The 24668-nt window shown below is 41.3% G+C and overlaps 1 protein-coding gene across 6 annotated transcripts in view; it reads right to left on the minus strand.

Moving 5' to 3' along the window:
* Positions 1–10013, minus strand: part of CDC42SE2 (CDC42 small effector 2) — an 86423-nt gene extending 76410 nt beyond the window's left edge. For 2 of the 6 annotated variants that reach the window (XM_080638728.1, XM_080638725.1), the window contains exons 1-2: positions 7024–7370; positions 6565–6622 (exon numbers count right to left, since the gene is read on the minus strand). The gene's annotated coding sequence lies outside the window, so the exon portion shown is untranslated. Of the gene's footprint in view, positions 1–6564; positions 6623–6733; positions 6845–7023; positions 7371–7434 lie in introns of those variants that run through there. The other 4 variants (XM_080638722.1, XM_080638724.1, XM_080638723.1 and 1 more) reach the window with 4 other exon arrangements.
* Between the last annotated feature and the right edge of the window lie 14655 nt (positions 10014–24668).

A 24668-nucleotide genomic window follows, 5' to 3' on the forward strand; every position in this document is an offset into this window, starting at 1 on the left:
AGACTGACTTCTTGGATATATAACCACCAAATAAATCAGTACATTCCTGTTTCTGAAATACTTACACATACTTTTGGCAGGAGAAGAATTTCTACCGTATCCCAAAATCTGTTAATACAGTTCAGGTGACCAGGACTACTCTTAACTTCAAACTACTTTTTTTACATAAGTTTTAATTTATTTTTATTATCTTAAGAGAGAACAAGCCTTATAAAACTGAGCTTTATTGGAAAAGGACTTCAATTGAGAAATTCAGAGCAAAATACCATTCACTTGAAAGGTGAAGAGAGGAAATAGGTAGTCAAGCTCAAATGTAAAATTGTTCACTGGAAGCTTTAAGGGAGTAGGTGGAACTCCTTTAGCAACTGGCATTTGATAAGAATAGCTGCATCACATGGCGCCAATTAAAAGAGATGTTATTGGTGAGCACAAGAGTTATTAAACATGAGATAAAAGCAACCAATAAATGTAACAAAGAGACTTCTGCATGTAGTATTTCAATACTTACCTAGTATGACTGTTTTGACAAAGCCAACTGCAATTTAAGAAAGCCCAATTTTTGCACAACATTTAAAAAGGTTCCAAATCCAGTCGGTAAGTACAAGTAAGGTGTCAAAAAAATCCCCTTCCAAGAACGAAGCAAGGGAAAAGTGTATTAAGCCTATCCAAAAGTAAGCCTCTACTTACAGAAAAAGACACAATTTTAAGGCTGAAATCACCAACTTCATACAAGAGACTGAGACACTTATTTTTTCTATGAGGACAAATGGGATTTTGACTGGGAAGGCTTTGGTGACAACACACTTTCCACTCCTTCCATTTGGAAGGCAGATGCAGGGACTGAGAGAATGAAGATCTTAGGCCCACTGTAGGAGAGGATCAGGTTCAAGATCATGTTAGGAACCTGAATGTGCACAAGTCCATGGCTTCACCAAGGGCAAATCCTGCATGACAAATTTGGTGGCCTTCTATGGTGAGGCTACAGAACTGATGGATAAAGGCAAAGCAGTTGACATCATCTACCTGGACTTCTGCAAAGCATTTGACACTGTCTCATATGACATCCTTGTCTCTAAACTGGAGAGACATCAATTTGATGGATGGACCACTTGGTGATGAAGAATAGGCTGGATGGCCACACACAAAGACTTGGACATGGAGCTGTTGGAGCAAGTCCACAGAAGGGCCATGAGGATGATCAGGGGACTGGAGCACCTCCTGTATGAAGATAGGCTGAGAAAGTTGAGGCTGTTCATCCTGGAGAAGAAAAGGCTGCGTGGAGACCTCATAGCAGCCTTCTGAAGGGGGTCTATAAGGATGCTGGGGAGGGACTTTTCATTAGGGACTGTAGTGACAGGACAAGTGTAATGGGTTCAGACTTAAACAGGGGAAGTTCAGGTTAGATATAAGGAAGAAGTTCTTTACTGTGAGGGTGGTGAGGCACTGGAACGGGTTGCCCAGGGAAGTGGTAAATGCTCCGTTCCTGGCAGTCTTCAAAGCCAGGCTGGACAGACCTTGGCTGACATGGTCTAGGGTGAAGTGTTCCTGTCCATGGCATGGGAGTTGGAACTAGATGATCTTAAGGTCCTTTCCAACACAAGTCATTCTATGATTCTATCACTCTGTGGAAAGAAAGTTTTCTTAACAAAACGTTTCTGAACTCTGTGTAACAACTGATGAAGTTCAAGGCATGTACACTCGGTACAAAAATGAGTTGTACAGCAATTTGTATTAAAAACAAAAAGCACAAGACATCAATATCCGCAGCAAACAGTGGTGCAGTCTAATCAGTTATTTGGTTCAGGCATTGTTTTGCCCTTGCACTATGATTTATACACTGACAAAACAAACAGCTCTTTGTTTTACCCTGAATGGTTAGAGATACTTACACCATTTTATCCTTGCCTGCCTCAAGTGTAACTGTGAGTACTGTAACTGTTTTGGTGTGAAAAATTACTGGATCAGAGTGGTCATCACCATGTGTAATCAATCTCCTAGCATTAGGAGCCCACGATTGTTTAGATGAGAGTTTCTCCTTTAGAATAAGGATGAATTGCAATTTCTCCTCCAGGACCTCTCCTCCAATGTAGGGAGAGTGGTTTCTATAGTGCTCTCACCACAGGCCTTGACACTTCTGCTACAATTTATATATGGTAGGAGAGGATTCAAACTCTGCCCAGCAAAGAACTGAGCTGACAGTTTCCTAACAACCACAGTATCAGATCGAGTGCTCACGTAACTGCAACCCCACAGACCTTTGACATTACTACATGTTAGCCTATATCCATATTTTCAACATCAGTCAAATAAGCAAGACATCCACTGAACACAGCCCACAGATTCAGTTGTTCATTGAATTTACCTTAACCATAACTTGGAATTTTGTCAAATCTGTCAACAGCAGTGGAACTCTTAGCAGTCTGCCTTCTCTCAGGTACCACTCTGACACTCTACTGAATATGCAGAAAGAAGGTACCAGCTCTCCCTCTGACACCTCATGACAAATATTAACAGTCTGACTGGACAGAAAGCTAAATAAATCAGAAGGGACCGTTAATACAGTATAGTTAAGTTTCCAGGAAGTGGCCTACAAAACCTGCTAATAATCACATTGACATCTTATGTCTTCCTCCTTATACCTTCCTCCTAAATCTTTCTGTTAATGTGACACTAAGAATATGAAAGAGTGCTCTGAAGCAGGTCTGCACTACTTTAACTGTGCCTTCGTTACAGGCAAAAGAGCTCCTCTTCTTCTTGGAGCTGAGGAGAAGCAACCAAAGAGAAATCTCTGTTTCTCTTGGGACAGTAATTACCCTCGGACTAGTAGTTTCACCTCACACATCCACTTTAACCACACACAAAACACCGAATTAGAAACAGACCAAAGGTGTACTCAGGTAGAGTTATAAAGCTATGTAACAGGCCCTGAGAACACATCCTCTCATAGGACACTCACCAGCCTAACTGTCCTACATTCTTTTTGTTAATAACTGCCAGCTTTGTCACAGTTAAACTTTCTCTTCGATCTGCTCTTTATGTGAAACCCCCACTTCAATATGTTCAGTGAAACTGTTAGCTCTTCCCCACTCACATTCACCCCAGGTTGCTGGTTCCTTGAATTCGTCATTATTTCTTGACATCATCACTACTCGTGCAATAAAACAAAAGACACTAATCATGCAAGACAGACTTGCTTCATCAAAACATCTTGAAACCTCTAAGTGACTGTGAATACTCAAAAGTCTCTTGATTTACTGATGTTTTAAAAGAAATTGGAATTCAACCTACACATCTCAGGATCAGCATCCTTCAAAGAAGCATTTCTCCTTCCCCTTTCCCCCCCACTTATTTTCTTTCCAGGCTTGGCTACAGGAAGGAAAACTATGCCCCTGCTATCCTAATGCATCTCCATCTAGTCTGCTCAAAAATTTACTCCTGAAAAATAAAAAAAATAACTTAACTGTGCAGTCACCACTCTGTTCATTTAGCTTTAGTACTTTTAATGCAACAGTAACGGCAAGAGAAGTAGAAAAACTCCTTCATGTTAACCCTAAGTATACTTTAATAACTGATAAAATTGCATTAGAAGACAGACATACATTACCAGCCACATCTGTGGAGTAATTAGCAGCCAATTCCCTACAATCTTTCAGCATGTATAAGAAAGTATTTCTGGGACTTTTAAGGTTTCAACATAGTGACTAACACTTTCACAACATCCTTCAGTTCTTAAAACTCAGTTATGTGTTTTACAGGCCAATATTATAATTAGGAAACACAGGAAGTCTAATACTAAACAGATACAGTAGTTACTGGCAAATGCATTTTAATGAATACAACACAGCAAGCTACAACAAGAGTCTACAAAAAGCCACACTAGTATTTGCCCATTTTCTCTATCTGAGCACACAGAGAGGTTTACAGCGAGAAACAGATACCCAGAGGTTAAGGAGGTGACCAAAGATAACAGTCTTTCAGATACATGCTTATTTAAGTCTTTAATATTAGCTAGACCCTATCTAGGAAAAACATGTGTTGCAGTAATGATTTTGGTGATAAATTACTATTCAGTTCCAGGACAGGGGTTGTCAAGTATAATCAGAATTGCAACTAAGTTGCTAAAAGCAAATTTGAGTAGTCAAAAGTATTACTCAAAAAGTTATACTTAGTGAAAGTTAGTCATATTTTAATTCCATACAAGTACTCAGAGACACTGAATAGAACCCAGTGGGTTTCTGCACACAGAGCTAACACAAATCATGATAGAGTTTCAAAACAGACTGATGAGAGATTTTCTTTAGTAATTTAGTACACTAAGCTTACATACAACTTGCCATTCCACAACTACACAAGTTGACCAAAAATGAAACAAACAATCAAAAAAGACCTGCAGGAGAGGTACTTCCAGGAAATACTTAATTTTTTTTTTTATTTTTTTTTTAAACACATTATTTTGGGTGAAAGACATTATTTTTGGGTGGCATGGTTTAGTGTGAGGTGTCCCTGCCCATGGCAGGGGGGTTGGAACTAGATGATCTTAAGGTTCTTTCCAACCCTAACTATTCTATGATCCTATGATTCTGTTGAGTATATTAATCCCGCTATTGACTAATTATGCTTCATGCCCAAAGGTTGGTCTGTAAATCACACTAAACAAATGTCTCAACATAATTCTGAAATTTGAAAAAAAATAAAATCTTGAACTTCAAAAAAAATGCCACCTCAATCATACACAATAGAATGAAATGTTTTCCTTGAAATTCACATGTTGATAGTGTAAAGAAAAAAGTATTTTTCTAATACCGCATTATATTTCTAGCAAATCCCAGCTGAGAGACAGAAAAACCCCTTCACACTCTACCTTTGAGGGTCAAAAGGTCTGACACAAATATCAAAGGCTTTGTGCAAGTTTGCTCTAAAAGGCTTGCTCAAGTTACCAGGTGTTACACAGACTCCTCCTCAATGGACAATGAATTATAGCAGCAGCTGCTGGTTAACACTGTTTCACCACCACAAACCCAAAAATGCAAGAGTGCCAATTACATTGCTTGTTGGGGAGAAATATGAAATATTTAACACTTCTTGTTTACTGTAACACCTCCGTAACATATGATCCAATTTCTCAACACCAGGGTTAATATTTTATCACTGCAAATAAAGCTCTGGTATCTAGGTAAAATAAATAAGTAAATAAATAAATAAATAAATAAATAAAATTCATAGTAAAATATTTAGAAAGCCACTTGGAAAACACACTCAATTTTTTTTCTCCCCTTCTTGCTTCTACATCAACTTATTTTTTGGACAGCAGAAACTATGAAGGGGTATTTAAAACACTTCTAACTGCCTTCTCCCTATCATGACAAGCCACCATGTTCACAAGGCTTCCCACAGACCACCACAGCACTTCTTACACCCTGGTAAGGTCAGAATTACTAGGAAGGCTCAAAACAATGTATTTTGCCTGGTTATATGACAGCATAAGCAAATTGCCAAGTATTTTTCAGCAGAACAACCTTTAAAACAAAGATACCACACAGCTGCAACATTTCCAGACAAGCTACAGGTAACAACAGTTTCAGAGTTCTTCACTCCTCTGGTGTACATTATAACATTTTATAGACTATAGATAACAGTTTCTTGACCTCTACAGCTTTGATATAGATATACAGAAACTTTACCAGGAAGTTTCTTGAACATAGAGTAACTGATTCTCTGCTGTGGAAAGCATACCAGCCTTTCCTCAAAGCAGAAAACAGGTAAGAAGTATAACCCATTCACAAAACAATTTTAGATATCCAAACAGCTACATCCAGATTCTAGTTTTCCACCCAAGCTACTGGGAGAAAAAAAAAATTCAAGCGAGCAGTAATGCAACTATTGCCACACAACTGAATTTCTATATGTACTAAAATTATAGTGAATTATCTCTTGCTTATTTGAGCTGCTACTTTGCTCTTTAGTACCTGCAATAAATTTGCTTGATCACATTTTGCAATTTCATCTAGAACAGTCCCTTCCACCTTTCAAAAAATTTATTGTAACAGAAATTTAGTATTTTATTGTATCTTTCAAAATTGCGTCTCTATTTCGACAATATAATAAACAACTTTCAGGAACATATCTGTACCTTGACTGAGCTATTATTAATCAGATTACCTAAGCAAATAATTGACTAAACATTCCTTGTGCACAAAGAAAAAAAGCACGATCTAATCTCAATTACTTCAGTTAAATATAAGGAAATATACCATTACTGCACTTACAGGTGTTTCCTATCCATTGATAAAAGCTTAAAAGGTGACTGTGAGCCCTGACACTTAAATAAGGCCCACCACAAAAAAATTAGTTAAAAAGAGAGCTTGACAATCCCTCCCTTCTCCCTCTCTGCCCCCCCCCAGGCTTCACAGATTTTCTTTACTTTTCCATTTTTGTAGCGGCTATCACAGTCCAGGAGGAATATATTTGCAGGAGAAACCTGCTTAAATTACTTCTACACATTTTTGTCTCACAAATGTAAAATTATTACTCCATTCATCCATCCAAATTCAAAAACAAACTTACAGTTTAGTGCACATTCAACTTCAGAATCAAGAGTCGAAGAACCCTATGTTCTTCTGGCCTACGAAAGCAAGATTCGTAATTTTAGTGAGAGCACGAGGTTACACACACAGAAAAAATGTCTTAAAACCAAACGCTTAAGCCACAAGGCAAGCAACGCATTTCAGCTAACCGCGTTAAGTCCGACGTTACCCCTTCGAATTCACACGAAGTCATGGCCGCTATGCCCCAGCATCCCGAGCTCTAAAGCGGCCTGTGCCCCTCCAGCCGCCGTGCGGGGCGGTCAGGGCGACGGGGTGGCACCCCCCGGCGAGGCACCACGCCCTGCGCCCGGCACAGGCCGAGCCGTACTCCACGGCCCCGCCGCCCGCCCAGCTGCTCACCGCAGCACCTGCCCCCCGATGCAGGGAGGAATAGTAACAATAATGAACACTCTCTTCATCGTTATTTCAGATCGCCCACCAAAGAATCTGTTGCTTGCTCCCTTTTGTGCGAGTGTCAGGAGCGATTACTGCTGAGCATCACTCGCCGCGCCGGCGGCACTGTCCGGCCCTGCTGCTCGCTGCTCGCTCCTGCGGCGGTGGGGCCAGAGGCTCCCCCCACAACGCCTCGCCCGGCCCAGCCCCGCCCGGCTCCCGGGCACCTCTCTCAGCCCTCGCTCGCCACTGCGCGGCAGGCAGTGCGGGAAACACCGGTGGTCTCACGCGGCGGCTGAGGGACGGCAGCTCCCGCCACTCCCAAGTCCTTGCGTCCCCCTCTCCGGGCAAGGGAGCGGCTGCAGCGTAGCCCGGCCCACCAGCAGGTACCTGCCCCGCGGGCGCCCCTGGGAAGAGGGGCGGCAAGAGCGAGAAGCCTCGCGCCCCTGCCACTCACCACTGCCCACGGCGGCGCCCGCTCCTTTGTCTGCCCGCCGCGCTCCGGCACCTCCGTCCCCCGCTGTCGGGCGCTCCGCGCCCCTTCTCCGCCGCGCTGAGGGCGGAGGAGGACGCAGACGAGATCCGCGGAGGAGGCCGCTACCGGCCGGCGGTTACATGCAGCAGGCGTGCGGGGCGCGGCGCAGGCCCCCTCCTGTGCTCCCGGACGGCTCCCGGGAGCCCGGCCGGCAGGGTCTGTGGCGAGGTCGGGGTGAAGATGGCGACCTCGGCGGCGCGGAGGGGGAATCCCCAGCCTGGCCCGTTCCGCTCCGTGCTGCCAGCTGGGCTGGGCTAGGCGCGCTGGGGAGGGGAAGGGACAAAGGAGGCCGGGCGGCGGCAAGGACGGCTGCAGCTGCCCGTCAGCCCTATCGCTGTACCGCCCGCTCCGCCGCCGCCGCGCTTTCAAACCGGCGCCAGCGCCGCAGCGCCCCCTGCCCGCCCCGCCCCGCCCGAGCTCCCTGAGAGAGCGGGCGGGTCGCGAAGCCGACGCAGGCGTTGGTGCGTGCCGTGGAGCGACAGCGGGCCTGGGCGGGCGCGGGTGTGGTGCCTGCTATGGGCTCTCCCTGTCCGGAGCCTGGTGAAGCCAGCGCTTCGGCGTCCTCCGACGCCAGAGGTTTTATCTCACCTCCTCAGATGCTTCTTCGTGCCTTCGCGGCGTGAGGAGATAGCGCACCCTGGGGCAGTTAGTGCAAATGGCTGACCGTTCGTCATGCGGCTGTCCAAAATGCTGCGCTGTCATTGCAGAGGCCTTGAGGAGGTGTGGGAAGCGGGTCACGAAAGCTGGTATGGTTGGCGTTGGACCTCCCAGGAAAAGAGAAGGGGCTCTGGCTTCTGCCCCACAGCTGTTGACAGCAGCAACCACCCTCCTCTGCATGCTGGTTAATACTGGAAGTAGCATGCATGACTCAAATATGAGACACAAGGAACATGCAAGATCAGGTATTCCTCTCTGGGTGGCAAACTACGGCTGGCAGTTCTACCCGTGGACACCTGGTGCTGTTGAGCTGCAGGTCTTTAGCAAGAGGCTCCATCTCACCTGTGCACTGCTTGTCCTGGTTTTGGACATCATCCAGCGTTCAGCAGCATGTCAGCAGTGCTGACAAGTTGTCACTAAGCTGAATTTGGACCACAAGGTAAAGAGGCTGGAGAGATCAGTTGTAGAGTGGAAAATTTCCTGGTCTATACCTAAATCCACTAAAACAGTAAGAAAAGGATCTCGACCATTTAAAAAAAAAAAAAAAAAATATCAAAAATTTTGATCTCTTTTTAGTCTGTATGAATTCCTGACATTTATTACTAGCCATACAGATTTCTTGTCATTAATGAGACCTGCATCAACTGACATGGTTGTTTTTTATTATTTTTCCAGATTTTTTTTTTTTTTTTTTTTTTTTTTTTACAATTTTGGACATTTTTCTCAGAGGTCTTTATTTTTGCCCACTGAGGTACCAGATGTGGTTACATCTAATTGACCTACAGAAGGACAGAGTGCAAGGGCTGGCTGCATCAAACATGCCCAGCCACTGATCTCGCCTTGCATGGGCAGCGGCACTGAAAACAAGTTCCAGCCCAAGTTTAGATGACGAACACTCTTATCTGATGCCTGCAAAGAACAGCTGCAATGGTTGCTTCCATTTTGCCTAAGCTTTTCATTACTGTCAATGGATGTTACTTCTCAAGAATCCTATGATGTAGAGGAAGTATTATCATTTCCACTTTCAAGATGAGAAAGTACAGTATAAAGAAGCAGTGTAGCTTGCCTCAGGTCATACATATAATATGTGGTAAAACAAGAATCTTAATCCAGAGTTTGGGTGCAGAGCCAATCCAGCTAACAAGAAGTTAATTTTCTGTCTCAAGCTCTGTGTCTCAGGACTCCATTCCTGAAGAATTCTTGGGAGAAGGAGCAAAGTAATGTTGAAGAAGATATGCTAACAGAAATTCTGTTGAGCAGAAAAAAAAAAAAAACGTGCAGGGAAAAAATATGTATTTAAATGGAAATGATTCAAGTAGCATATTTACACATAAAACTTCTGCAGAAATATTATCCCAGTTTGGGAAGTGTACAAACCAAGAAGTGAACGTCATGTAACATGTTGCTTCAATATTGTGTATTTTAGACATGCGGTATAAGTAAGAACTTCTGCCTTTTATTGGCCAAATTTCACTTGGGAGCAGGTGAATCACAGGAACATTGCAGGAATCTTAGGCCAAAGATGCTAACACATTAGCGATTCCCACAAAGGACTGTCCACATTAGGAGTACCACTGTATTCTAAGGATTTGCGGCATTTTCATCAGACCCTGTGGTAACACAAAGTTTGAACTGTTTCCCACAGCAGTTCCCCTCAAGGAACAAAGATATGTCAAGTCATGCATCCACAGTCATCTCTGTTAGATGGTTCTGGTACATCTTCAGAGTTTCAGGCATCTGCCCTGCCACGTGTCTCAGACAGATGCTAGAGTGCCCAGAGGCACATTGTGTTGGCCAGTAGCATAAACCTTTCAGAAGCCAACCTCTCCAAACCGTGTCCAGCAGCAGAGTCAGGAGATTCATCAACCCTGTGCAAGTGTGTGCCAAATGCTTGTCAGAAGACAGTCATGTGCCAGGCTGTTTCTGGCAGCAATGGTACGTATTCAGCTGCCATAGTTACCAACAATGTACTAATCACTTTGTGTGTGAGAACAAACTGTGTACAGAGCCAGCCATGCTTGCAAATAAACTCAATTAAGCCTTCAGTAGATTGAGCTGAGTTGGACAAGTGTGCTCTGACCAATTTGTACTCTGCTTTCTACAGCTAGTTCCTCAAAAGCGCAGTCACACTATCTTTACAGCTTTCCAAGTGTCTCCTTCTGACTAAATAGTGACCATTCTCTTGATTTCTTTCCCCAGTGGCACAGTCTTGCCCTTATTACTGACTACTTTTACTAATTACTTCTTCCATATCCAAAGTTAGGCAAGAATTTTATCTTTCTAAAACTTTCTCCTCTCATGCTGTCCTCAGGGCTTCATGCTGAAGCATGAAAAAATGGTCAGGCAGAAATACCTCAATATTTCTTTTAACCTTTGATGATAAATAACATTCTTCCCACTCTGTGGGCCAGAGTGCTTGCTAGTTAGTGCACCAAACACAACAAATAGAAACCCAGCATTACTGGCTTTGATGGTGTCCGGGGAAAAAAAAAAAAAAAATTGCTTTTTAAAAGGGAAAAATTACTTTACGATTCCAAATTTCATAATGCATTGTTCCCTTTTTTAAATTAATGATAAAATGAACATGTTTGTTGGGACTAAATAGCAGTGTATGGGTATAACACTCATAAGCACCAAAGGGATTCCTCTATTTCTAGTGTAGCCATATACAAGCCAGTGAAGGTGTGGACCAGCAATTACAAATGGTTAAGGTACCTGTTCACCAAAGTGCCTTAGCTGACCATACTTGCATTCCTTACCTGTGGCAATTGTGTACCTTCATGGTGGCGGCCTAGGCAAATGTGCTTTGTTTTGCAGTTGCCACAGGTGAGGAACCGGGACTACGGTCTGTTAATGTGGCTCAGCTAACAGGATGCAACATTATATGCTCTGCTCATTCAGTAGGTTGCAAGGGTCTGTTCATGACCAACACTGAAGGTGAGTCCAGTCATAACCCAGTGAAGAGGGGGTGGTGGCAGCGGAAAAGAAAGGCTAGCTTATTGTCTTCTTTTCTGCTAAAAGAGGAAGCTATTGGGGATACCCACCTCCCAGTGTTTTCTCTAAATGGTTCATCCCTCTGAACAGGTCAGGTAAGGAACAAGACTTGCTTTTTCCAGGAGAGGCAGCAGTTTCACCTAGAAGTCCCAGCAAACTCTGAATTTGCATGCATTTTGGATACAGGCCCCTCTAAGTGGCCTGCCAACTGTCCCATGTGGAAGTTGATGCACCATGCCTGCTCCCTCATGACTTTATACATACCATATGTAGTATTATGAATTAGATCCAGAGACCTGAAACACAAGCTGAAGTGCTCTTTCACCAAATAGCGTGAGGCAGATTTACCACTCACCAAGAAAGTGTGGGGAGAATGGAAAAGAACGTGTGTCCTCTTGACTCAGTCACTTCTCACTCAACATGTAAAGACCTGAACTTGGCAAAGTAGCTCAGAGCTTTTCTACATAATAAAAAGAAGATTCTTGAACAAAAGCTCACCAAGTGAAAATCCTGTGGGATTTTCTCAGATAATAGGACTGTTTCTATCTGAAAGGAACTTTGCTAAATAGCTGCAGTGATATAATTGCTTCATTATGAGCCTGCAATGAAATCTCTGTATGATACCTTCATTCATTGTTCTTTTTTCTGACAGAAATGTAACCCCCACAATATAAGAGTGTTTTTTACACTTGGAGGAACCAGGTCTGGTAATTAGGTTTCTAACATATTTTCTGTAGCTTCCCTTAGTTTTCATTCTGCGCACATACATGGCTTTGAAAGTTATAATTATTCAACATGCATCTCTTTCTCCTCTCTCACCCTCTGGCTGTCTGGTCTATTTAGGTTGCATATTTCTGTTATGTTGTGCTATGTTTACACATTGCCTGGTATTAAGCAAGTCCCAATTTGTTTAGCTTCTCTACTTGCTATTGTGATACAAATAATAAATAATTCTACACTTTCAAAGGTCATTATTATTTCAGAAGCTGTAAGGATTAACTTTGTTTTCCTATTTATGAAAATACAGTTTTATTGGTTTTACCAGTGATCAAGGGCATTCCATGAGACACTGTACAAAGCAGGCTTTGTATTTTACAAGCTTTGTAACATGCTACTATGAAACTGGGTAGAATGGTCTAAGAATAGAGGGAAACCCCCGGAATCCTCTGTGACATCTTAGTTTTTCTCACCATTGCTGTTAGTATAGCTAGGTGCCTTGCTAATGGCACAGAGGGTTTTACAGACTTACCTCATTAGTGCTGCTGTCTAGGTTCAAATATTTTCCTAGGAAGCTTTTATTCATCTGTGAAAAAGTCCTCTGAAGTCAACAGGAGCTGCACCTAAATGATTTACTAAGTCTCTGTACCATTTAGGGTCATAATTCCTAGCATTCAACCAGCATTTCGAAAGCCAACACTGCTCCTTTGTTTTTATTCTTTAAGATAATTTTCTTCTTCGGTGGTTGTTTTTTTTTGTTTTGTTTTGTTTTGTTTTGTTTTGTTTGTTCTTAGTTGCTACTTCCATTGAAGATTTACACTCACTGGTTTTTGAATGAAACTGCAATAGCCCTGTTCTGAACTGTAAACCTGATGGACTCAGATTCTCACTGCTGCTAACCTGCGAGTCCCTGCTGCAGAGCCAGCTCAATTTAACTATGGAATGGTGACAAGATGGCAACTCTTCATCTGGTAACAATATAAATCCCCATTGCTTTTTCTTACTTTAAGCTGTTCAAACCCATTTCCCTCTCCTCTCCCTCCCCTCAAAGGAACCTGAAAAGGAATCTAGAATTCCTGAAAGTCAGAATAATTCTATTTCTGACTTCTAATAAATACAATAAGATGATGTATCCAGTATTAAGGGCATTTTGCACTTCCATGGTAAATTCTGTCCTCTCCATGAAACATTCACTGGTTCCTAAACACAGGGATGTACCCCAATTCAATGCTGACCTTAGAACTTCAATGACTTAGTGGAACACAAGCCACTATCTTCAGTGAGGCCAGTTTTTTACCTTGCATGCTCAGCTTCCTAACACAGTGCTTTGTGTGTCTGGGTCTTTTCCCTTTATACCATGAACTTTGATATTCAGTTCCACCTTATAAATGTCAGTGTATTTTTTCCATTGACTTTTTTTTTTTCTCCCAATGCTGTATAGTGTTTATGGTAGCCAGTCTTATTTTGTTATTTAATTTTAAGCAAGTGAACAGACTCTTACTTAGCTCATGGATAGGTAGTACTAAAAGCCTGCTTCAGGCAGTTTTTGGCTGTGCCATCAGTGACTCCATTATGATGCCTTCCTTGTTTATATAACTGCCCATAAGTTGCATTAACTCATATATTGTTGGCATTTTTGTTTTCTTGCCAACCTGCTAGATTAATTTGGAATTGCTTTCAGTCCAAGGCCACCAAAGATTGATGACATTTGTTTTGAACAGCATATTTGTATTCATGAGAAAAAAACAACCACCCTCATTGCCTGGACAGTGACTGTATGCCCTGAAGCATATGCTCTTTGAACTTGCAATTGGGATTTCAGACGGTATTATCATTAAGTATGGGTACTTATTTCATGTCCATAGTAAGAGTCAGAAGAGGTGGGGCTCACAACAGAACTAGGTGATGTGCTAGGAAACACGTGCTGAGCTTTTCCTAGACCAGGAATCCCACTAACTGCTGGCAGAGTTGTGAGAATTTCAGAAAGCTCTCAGGTCAAGCCAGAGGCAGGATATATATCAAGGTGCATCAAAAACTAAACTCAAATGCTATCCATACCACAGAAAATGTGTATGTGCAGTTACACAGTTGGGGATTTTTTATCACCAGGCCATCAGCCTCACTGATTCATTCTGGGGGAGGGTGCAATTTTGCATGTCCAGCTGCACTGCCAGACAAGAGTTGGCCAAAACAGGGCAGGGGTGTCTGCACATGGCTGAGCCCAAACACCTGCCTTTTTATTCCTCGGTTGAACATGCTTACTCATGTAGTGAATAACATTGACAACGGGGTACAAGTCACGTGGATGTTACCCATAGTATTCAGTAGGAGAATGTTTTCCTGAAGTGTAAATGGATGATAAGATCTATTCTGAATGCTAGTCTCAGATTTGCAGTGAAATCCCAATCTGTACCAAAACTGTAAAAGAAAAGGACAGAAGTGTGTGTATAGATCAAAATATGAGTAAGATTCACTTAATGGGAAAGAACAGCATAAAGTTCCATGAATGCTAGAACCCATAAATTCTAGTTTCTTAGGGTTTCTATTGATTGACTTCTCTAGTGTCTTGTAAAAAGTTTTTCTTGCAGTGGAGATGTTCACAAATTCTCTACTGTGTGATTTCTTCACAGTTTAATGAAGGGAAATAACATACTGTAGTTTTCCATCTGGGTAGGGTTTCTCTTATCTCTTGGTCTACCTCTCATAATGAACCTTGTAAAGACTTAAAAAGCTGGGACTTTACCTTTTTATGACAAACACACAAATATACACAGCATGCACAACCTGAACTAAGGTAAGAAAACCCTTACTCAGACAAAAGAAACTAGCACAAACCTGAGAAATCTCAGATGTTCACATTTATGTATTTGTGAGATTTGCCTTGAAAATGGGACTATTCAATTACTCAGTTGACATGTTGAAAATCATATCTGCCACAGGCAGCCACAGTCCTTATTTTTTAGCAGCTTTATGCCTTTAGCAATATATGGTGGCAATAAGTTTTTCCACCTAATTGCACTGTAAATCCAAATAGTCTCTGAAACTTTATTTCCTCTGTCTTGAGTGACTGACTGTTCTCCCCTATGGTATGAAATTGAGAAAGCAACATTTAATCAACCATTTTGTTTCCCTTTACTAGTCTAATCTTAATTTATTTCCTTTCCTCATGAAACCATGCAAAACATGGTAAGCTTTCCTCAGATCTAAATGTTGGGCTCTCCTTAGCAACATTTCTGTCTAACATATCAGAGCATCAGGATGTCTAACCTGAATTAAATACAATCTTCCTATATCCAAAGGCAAATGTAAAAAAATATGTATTTCTACAGTAAGAGGATATAATACCTTGGAAGTTGTACTGCCGAAAAAAAATTAAATACTTCACCTCTATGAATTAATTGGTAAGTTACAAACTAAAATATTATCAAGTATGTCTTTCTGAGAAGGTCACAAGTGGGTTTCAGAGTTATTAGCCCTCAGTTGAAGTAGCTTGCTGCCATACTTTCAGGGTTTTACCTGGCAGCCAGCAGCAGGAGCAGTGCAGTAGGTTGGTACTGGTGTAATGACCATGAGATGGCTAAAGGTTCCTTCTCACTGCAGTGGCATTTGTATCAGGCTTCCATCCAGTAAAACAAGACCTTAGATGGTCTTCATTATAACCAGCACTTTGAATGGCACTTAAAGTAGTTTTAAGTAAATTTTATTGTCTGTGTTGTATTTCATGTTCCCAGAACCTCCTCTTTTGTGAGACCATCACAGCAGCACAGCAGGAGGAAATTGCACTGCAGAGAAACATCTTCCCTTGCCAACATTTAGAGAAGTCTTGGGCCATTCAGAATTCATAACTTATACCTAAGTCTTACCTCCATCATGTTATGGAACTGCTTAAAGAAAATATTTGAGGTGAAAGTAATAAAAACCCCGCATTAATTTATACAAGTAGCTTTCTGTGAGAAATTGCAGGAATGCACACCTGATTTCCCCTGTAAATGGAAGCATTCAGCTGCTGCCAATTGGCATACTCCTGCCCTGCAATTTTAGTAGAGTTTGGTCAATTCTGAGTAATTGCAAAAAAAAAGCAGGCACTGCGTAATAAAACTGAGTGGACACACTTAAAAATGAGATGGGTTTTAAATGGGTACTAAATGTAATTCAGGTTCCAAATTAGGAGCCAGATCTTGGAGGTGCTCCAGATATTGAACTCCCACTGAAATTTACAGGAACTTCAGCAACATCTCTTATTAAAAAGCAATAGGGCCTTTATTGCACCTGAGTAGATTTTAACTATTAAGTCCAGAACAGTTCATTCTGTAAACAAAGCACACTAGTGTAGGTAGTATGCATAAGCAAAACAAGTATGCTAACAAGTACAGGATTTTGGCAGGCTACCTACCCGTTGCTAAATAATATAACTGTTACTTTCTAATGTCCAAAAAATTGTCCAATCAAGATGTTGATGAATTTTGTTCCAGTTCAAAAATCCCTGACAAAGAGACTTGATTACAGTGTGCCTACGTTAAAAGTAAAAAAAGTTATAGTGAAAATGTGGAGGACAGTAGCAGGGAACAACTACATAAAATGTCCTGCCCATTTATATATTTAAGAAAACATTCCAAGGATTTCTATGCTAAATACCTCACTGAAACTGTAAATGGTCTTTTCCTCAAACAACCCACAGCCGAACTGTACATGGCAAAGGTACCTAAATAGGACTGTGCCCTAGAGGCTATAAGGGTGTATAATTTTATAAAGTCAGTATGTACTTTGGTGCTTTGTGTCCACCATGTGATTGCTTCCCTTTTGGTTTCTGTATTTTTAGTCCTGTTGGTCCAAATACAAATTGGAAGCAGGTTAATCATCACTTGTTTCACTGAGACCACGTGCAGCCTACCCGTGTGACAAAACCAAAGCCAACTGAGATTACATGGTTGTTAACATACTGCATTGTCCTATCCAGACAGTAAGGAATTCAAAACAGGGAGTAATGTAAGTGTCCACAAAGGCTGTTGTTGTGGACTTTATTTTGGTAGTTTTATTTGGTAGAAGGTCTGTAGGACACCAAAAGCAAGTGAATTGCTTCAGTGTGAGGAGGACTGGGAACAACATTCTGCTTCACAACTCCCCCAAATGTTTACAATTTTGTCACCATCTGGTTATATATAGTAGTTCTATTTTGAGGCCCTGTCCCTAAGGCACTTCAAGTATCAGTAGCAAGATCTGGGCTTAACCCAAAATCTTGCCGAAAAATAGCTATCACAATTTACCACTGCAATGTGGGATCATGTTTAAAAAGTATTTAAATCCACTCAAGCTATTCTTTAAAGGTATTTTTTAACCTAAGCATTGACAGAGCTAGTGCAACGTCAGTGATGTTGAGAACAAGTGCGAACAACAGTGAAGATATGCTGCTGGCAACCAATGCAGCTCTAACCTGTTCCACACAGCTGTCAGAGCTTTCCCTGTAATATTGCACCTGCAAATTCCCACCACTCAGGAATAGTTGGAACCTTTGATAAAAAAGTTTTGGTAGCCTCCTACAAACATTTACAGATTGGTATTGTAGGATACTTTATAAGATATTTGTAGTGGCAAGCTGGGTTCAATATGTAGCATATGTCAATGGGGGTTTGAACAAAAAATGTACTAATTCATTTGGGCCATAGGACAGATTGGGAGTGGTCTTACAGTTTTTTTCTCCAACCTGTTCTAGATTTGGAAAAAGATGAGAGATCTCCTGGAAAGTGAAACTGTTTACCCATCTCCCATGCCACTTCCTCAAGAATGTGGCATTCCTCAAGTACTTCCTCAAGAATGAAGAGGTACTTAAGATGACATAATCTGTCCAAAAAAACACAACCACCCTCCCCCCCCAAAAAAAAAGTCAAGAAAAACCCCACCAACCCCCAAAAAACAACCCCAAAACCAAAAAGTAATGCAAGGTTGTATCCTAGAGGCCTTTTTCTATTCCCAGTGAAATCAATTTAAAAATTCCCACTGACTTCAGTGGAAGCTGGATTAAACTTAATTTCAGAGGAACTTTAATAGGAGGATAGATGTCTGCCTTGGGCAAAAAAAGAGTGACTTTCAAAGTATCAAATTAGAAACATGGGGCTCATGTTCCATTCATTATGCTCAGGCAATCTGTGGGAACAGAACAATTACTCTGGTCCTCCTTTACAAATTTCCTACTACTACTTCTCTCAAATGAGACTTAAAAAAAACACATACACAAACTAAAACCATCATCCTGCTCTCAAAGCTAAAAAATTCATCCTTTCTTCCATGCCTCCGTCTCTCTCTCCCTCCCAAAAACTCCCTCTGTATCAAACAGCTCTTCACACATTCAAATTTATAACCCAAGAACAGGCCATATGCTTTTTCAGAAAGTGCCTCAGCTTTGCTAAGAATTTCATGTTTACTTGCCACCATCAATTACATGCATTTCACCATATATTACTAAATGGGTCATGACTTTCTTCCCAGTGTCTCAATCTAGGAGTGCTCACATATGCCAGGATAGACCTGGGATACAGCCACTATACCTGCCTTTTGTTCCTGGCTATACCTTGCCTGTTATACAGAGCTAACCGGGATTAGCAGCCCACTGGGTACTTGTAGGGTGCTTCAGCAGATCCTACATTCAGCATGTTGGTGCCACAAAGCACACTTACCCCACAGTGAAGACACAGCCTATTTGTCCCATATTAATGTTAGAAAATCTCAAAACTGTTGAATTTCAGTTCAAATTTTACAACTAGTGATGTGTATGTGCCTGAATTAGATACCAGTTTCTGTGGCTTTTCTGTCCATTTGGAGTACATCCATATATATGACTGATGCATATACAGTTTTTACAAGGACCATGAACAGAATGTACAGAAGCAGGGAACAGCTATGATTCATTCAGTTTCCAAGGTGGTCAACTGCTTTGAAAACAGGGAGCAGGAAAACAGGCTGAAAATGCAATGGAAGCTCAGGTTTATTAAATATGATTACTGTTAGTTTTGCTGTTGTTTACTGTTTGCATTGGGCCAGTACCCAAAAGTCCCACTATGTCATATTCAAAACAAAACCGGGAAAGTTCTCACATATTTAGAAATAGATCCTGCCTTGAGGAGCTCACAGTCAAGATAAGGAACAAGATGGACCAAGTAAAATTAAGAAACAATCATGAAGGAGAAGGTGAGGATGGTTAAATGACCAACTCGGTGGCCTTGGTACCACTCTTGACAGTTCCAGGCTACCCACAGAAAGACACAGGTTTTTATCAAGATGGTCTGTTTCAACCCCATTTGACACTGAAAATGTGTCTTTGCTGGTGCTTAGTTCATGAAGAACTATAATCCAAGGGGAAAATAAGAAATGGGCCGTATGCATATTTCCCAGCATTTTCTTTTTCAGATTGTCTCTTTTGCTTATAATAATTTTTCCTTTAAAGTACTGAGAATTCAGGAATTTCCAATTAGTTCACACATGCATCTGACTTTCAAAACCTCCAAAATGTGTGTAGTGTAGACACTGGGTCCTCTGCACTGAGTGCTTTGTTCTACTGCACTGCTGCTATTGCACCGTGCTACTTGCTGTCTTTCTGAACTATTTCATATTTAGAGTAACCACATCATGCAGCAGACTGTAGCAACCCATGGACAAAACTTGTCCGGAGTGTGTTAGGCTTTCTGTCTCTTGTAAACAGCCCTGACATGCTGTGTACCCTATTATAATGCCTAAGTGTGGATTATGTGTATACCTCTGTCATTGAAGTTTGAAAGTGACTTCTGTTTTAGAATTCAGGCTTACCTGTACCCAGGACATTATACAATCCCACCTGCGCATATGGTATTTATTTATTTCCTGGTTTACTGTTTGACAAAGATAACTGCTGGATCCTCATTTGGCAATACAGAAAACTGCATTCATATATACTTGTTTAAGAGTCAGATGAATCTATTGTGACGCAGGGATCTCAAAATGTAGAAGTGCCCTAAAATTAGCTTAGGCCATCTGAATTCACTGATGCATAGCAAAAGATGTAAATTGAACAGCCAGGCACAGAATGTTTTCACTTCCATATTGTTAAAAAATTAGACTGTTTGACCCTAGCCATTCAAGGACTGTCTGATTGATGTACTTGTATTCTCTACAAAGAAACTGTGGCTCCAGTAACTGTAAACTCCTGTGAGGGCATAAAAATGGAGAAGTACCTTACAGAGTCACTGGTGCATACCAGCAAGAGTAGATTTGCAAAGAACAGTGTACAAATGTAAACTAATTGCAAAAATAACTTTTGAAAACTACCTGTAACAGGGCAAGTAATTAATTAAAAACATCCCCGTTGATTTTCTTTATTCCATTTTGTATCAGTGGTTCTGCTGTAGTTCATTTTGTATTCTCGAGTCATTGCCAATGGTGCTATCTGTAGAGAAACAACTGAAACAACTTCAGAGACTGCTGTCTTTATATGTCTGCAAGATGCTAATACTGCAAAGCTGCTAATTCCACAAGCTGACTTTCTCTCATTTCATGCTTCTATTACCCCAGAGAAAATAACTATTGCAGAAAATGTTGTACTTAGCTCTATAATTTCTCCTCAGGCTAGCAGCAAGGTGCTTCAGAAAGCTGTGTTCTTAGCTATTGCTTCTCCTACACATCTTTCCCAGTTGCCTCTACACTCTGCTGTTAACGGTGAAGAGGATTTGAAATCATAAGCAGTTGCAGAACTCCTGAAGCAATGCAGAAGCGAAAGGAAGATTGCTACTGACAGAGATGAGTAAAAGTACCTGTGGGAGAGGGGAACTCTTCAGCGTCCTCTTCCAGCAAGGAAAGAATCTCCTTAGCTTGTGCTTTTGACTGGTCTGAACTGAATGAATGTCCATTCTGTGATCATGCAAGGGGTTCTTTTTAGCCATAAAAAGGGAACAAAACCTACATTCTCTACCTTGTTTGAAACACACGTGGTGGACAGACAAAATGAACGCCAGGCATTCAGGCCTACTTGGCAAGATGGTATAGCACGTTCTTACGTTGGGATCTCAAGAGACTTCTGTAGGCTTTAGCTTTCCTCTTTTTATTTTTTTTTTTTACCTGAAAATATAATTGCAATAAATCTAATGCATTATTAAGGCTTTAGCCATTCATCTGCTCGTGTCAAACTTCACACAGACAAATTGTCTTATTCATTTAGCGTATTTGTAAATTCAAAGCTACTCATATCTGACACTGCCCGTCACATTGCTCTGCCTTCTGCTGCTCGTCCTCACTGAGTGCCTGTTCTGTAGCCCAGCAGTTAAACCCTGCCTACATGACTTGGCAGTTAACCTCCAGAGCTGCAGTTTCACCAAACATGTGACCTGTGGATATCTCCAGAATGGCAATCTCCCTTGCAACAAAAAAAGAAATTCTTCTTTATCCCCTCATATGGCAACAGTCAGATTGCCTTCAGGGAGACTGTTCACGAAGTTCCATGTAGACCGAAGTCCTGCTGTGCACAGAGCAGAAAACATGAAATGCAGATACTGCTGCGCATTGTTTCACTTCTCTGTCTGAGAGAAGACTTCAGATATGGGGTTTAGGTTTTTATTGTTGTTAAAAGCATCAGTGTGAGAAGGAAGTTGAGTGTGGAAGAAAGTAGCATTCATTCAGTTCAAAATTAAACTGCTGAACATAAGAAGAGGCTCAGGATGTTGCATGTTTTAAGGCTTAAAATGTCTTGTTACTACCCAGAAACTTTTGATATGCAAGAAATACTTTTCCTGGCTCATGCAATCTGACGTAGTTTATTATAAGTCTAAGTTTAACAAAGTTATTTTTATTTTCAGGAAGTCATAGTTTATACGGTTTAAAACATGAATGCATGGAAAACAGCCTCAGGGAAACTAAGCCCATATCTGGAAATGCAGCAGAGGATCCCTTGTGCCAATTGCCAGTTTGTAGAAGTTAAAACTAATAGTGGTCATGCTCCCAGCTTACTCAGCATTGTACTTCTCTCAGCAGTAAACATCCTCCTCTACTTTATTAGTGATTTTAGCCTTATTCTTATAATAGGCCGTTTCTTAGAGTTCTCCTTTCTTGTAATTAGAATTAAGCATCTCTGTTATACAAAAAACCAGACATGAATAATGAGATGCCTTCCAGGGAAAGTGTCACTTAGATCAAAATCATGACATTTAGTCTTCTTGAGCTACACCCTTGGCTCTGCCTTTTACTTTCTCTAAGACCTTCGACAAACCACTTAACCTCTCTGCATCATTTCTCCACCTGTAAAATGAGAATGGCAACACTTCCCAAGTTCACTGATTACCATTTTACAAAGTACCTTTGCAACTCAGGAGGACAGGATGTCTCACAAAAGCCAGACGTTAGTGCTTAGGCCTCGGTGAACTCAGTGCAATACAAGGGATGGACACAGCCTTGGTCTGATCGGAGGGATTGTTCAGCTGGCTGGCCATGACTGCTTTGAATATTGAGACTAGTGGAGGTCTACAGTCACTTACTGCAAAACTTGATTTGTAGGTTTGTAGATCTGGAATAGTTTAAAACTCCAAGGTAAAAAATATAAGCATTTTTTCCCCCCAGGGGCTGAATCTCTTAAAACTGTCTTACGCTCATTTTTGTGGCGCATCTTGAAAATGAACATTTTTTTAAAGATATATATTTGACTCTTGATTTGACAATTTTCTGGAGTTAAGAAACATATGGAGGGTTTGGGGAAAGTTTAGGATTAAAAGTGAAGGCTGATGATGAGAAGAGGTACTTGTTACTCTGCCGATCTCCCATCCCTCTGGTTTCCTCTCCTCCCCTCTCCTCCCTTGTACTCCCCTCTGTTTTCATGTCTTCAGTGTTCCCTTGTGTAACTCCCATTAGCATTACGTTTCCTGAAACATATTTTTGTCAAACACAGCATGATGTTGTCAGCATCTGGTTAAGCCAACTTTGAACACTACCATTACACATACATGAGAAACCTGCATGTAGCAGCAGGAACCTTTGGTTTTGTCCTTACACCCCAGCAAGAGCACTAACTCTATACAGCTGAGGTAAGGGCTAGCTTATGCTGTGGAGCAAGAAGCCCATGGAGACACAGTTCAGACCCTGAGTTGTGCTTCATACTCTAAAGTGCAGCTGCATAGCATCAGAGCTTCTCAAGCTATTATTTTGCGATCAGCTCCTCTAAGTCTCACCTGATGGCCCAAGACATTCAAGAATTACCTATATATGAATATTAAGCACACACAGAGCATGTACCATAATTAGGCATTTTATTACCAACATAACCATAACTTTCAGACTTTCTTCCAGGAAAAGGTACTCACAAACATGTTGTGTTTTTTCTTTATGCCTATGTTGTAGAAGTGTACAACATCAGACAGCACACCTGACAACTATTAACATGATTTATAAATTTACAGCATGAAAATTCTCATATAATCATTGCTATCCTATTGTGGGCACCAGCAAATTCTCCCCAACTTTATTCTGGGTAGTGCATGTCTGCATGACGAATGGTTATTGCTCAGAAAGTTATTTCCCATGTGAAATATTTATTTTGTAGCACAGTGAGGATGTGTGTAATTCACCAGAGAATTACAGTACTGTACCATATCTCACTGAATCAACTTTAATGAGCGATTTCTCACAAAAATTCCTGCTGTGAGAAGCAGGAAAACTAGAGCAATATGGGGTCCCCATAGATGTATTCTTCAGCTCCCAGATTTGCTATTCCAAATATAAAGCCCTAAAAATACTAGTGCTTTGCTATAAAACCCCCTTGAAAGAAACCTTATCAAGCCTAATATATGACAAGATGAAACTACTGCTGTTAAGAAGACTTTTGTGCAAGATGTGTTTGTGAGTGCATATACATACATGCACATCACATACATAGGTATCAGTATCCTCATATAAGGGAGGAGGGTACTAAAATTGGGGATTACAAGAGGAATAAGATAAGGTACGTTCTTTATACAAAAATGGACAAAAATAACAGGGACATGACCTGAAACATTGAAGCCTAATGAGAAGTATGATTAGGACATTTCTCCCTCACAGACACACACTATGAAAAAGCACTTGAGCTCCACAGCATTACCCCAAGTCCCACACCTTTGCCTTTTCTCCAGGCCTTTCATCCAGATCTTAGATCTGCTGATGTCTCAGGGGAATGCCAGGTAAAGAGGCAAAAGCAGCTGTTTTCTTCTCACCAAACTAGTGGAAAAAAACCATGTAGTTTCATTCAGCCTCCGCCTCTCTGTGGGCAAATTCATTTGAGAGATGAGAACTGCCTCTGCTGATATGTCTCCACCTCAGCTGTGCAATGCAGGGCATCCAGGTGCACAAGCAGGTCCTGCAGCACATACCCCTGTCTCCCTGAGGGCCTAGCCCTTGATTCCTCTTATAAGGAGGAGATACTTTCTCCTAAGGAAACTCAGTAATAACACCATTTTCTTTCTCCTAGTCCACTTTCACAGGTCTGTCTGTGGCCAGCTGTGAGCAGGTGTGATTACATTTTTGGTACATTATTTGTGGATTTCTCAGATCAACCCAGGTGTTAAAAAATCATAGACTCATAGAATCATAGAATAGAATCATAGAATAGTTAGGGTTGGAAAGGACCTTAAGATCATCTAGTTCCAACCCCCCTGCCATGGGCAGGGACACCCCACACTAAACCATGCCACCCAAGGCCTCATCCAACCTGGTCTTGAACACCACCAAGGATGGAGCATTCACAACCTCCCTGGGCAAACCATTCCAGTGCCTCACCACCCTCACAGTAAAGAACTTCTTCCTTA

Source organism: Psittacula echo (genome assembly GCF_963264785.1).
Source record: "Psittacula echo genome assembly, chromosome: Z".
Lineage (NCBI taxonomy): Eukaryota > Metazoa > Chordata > Aves > Psittaciformes > Psittacidae > Psittacula > Psittacula echo.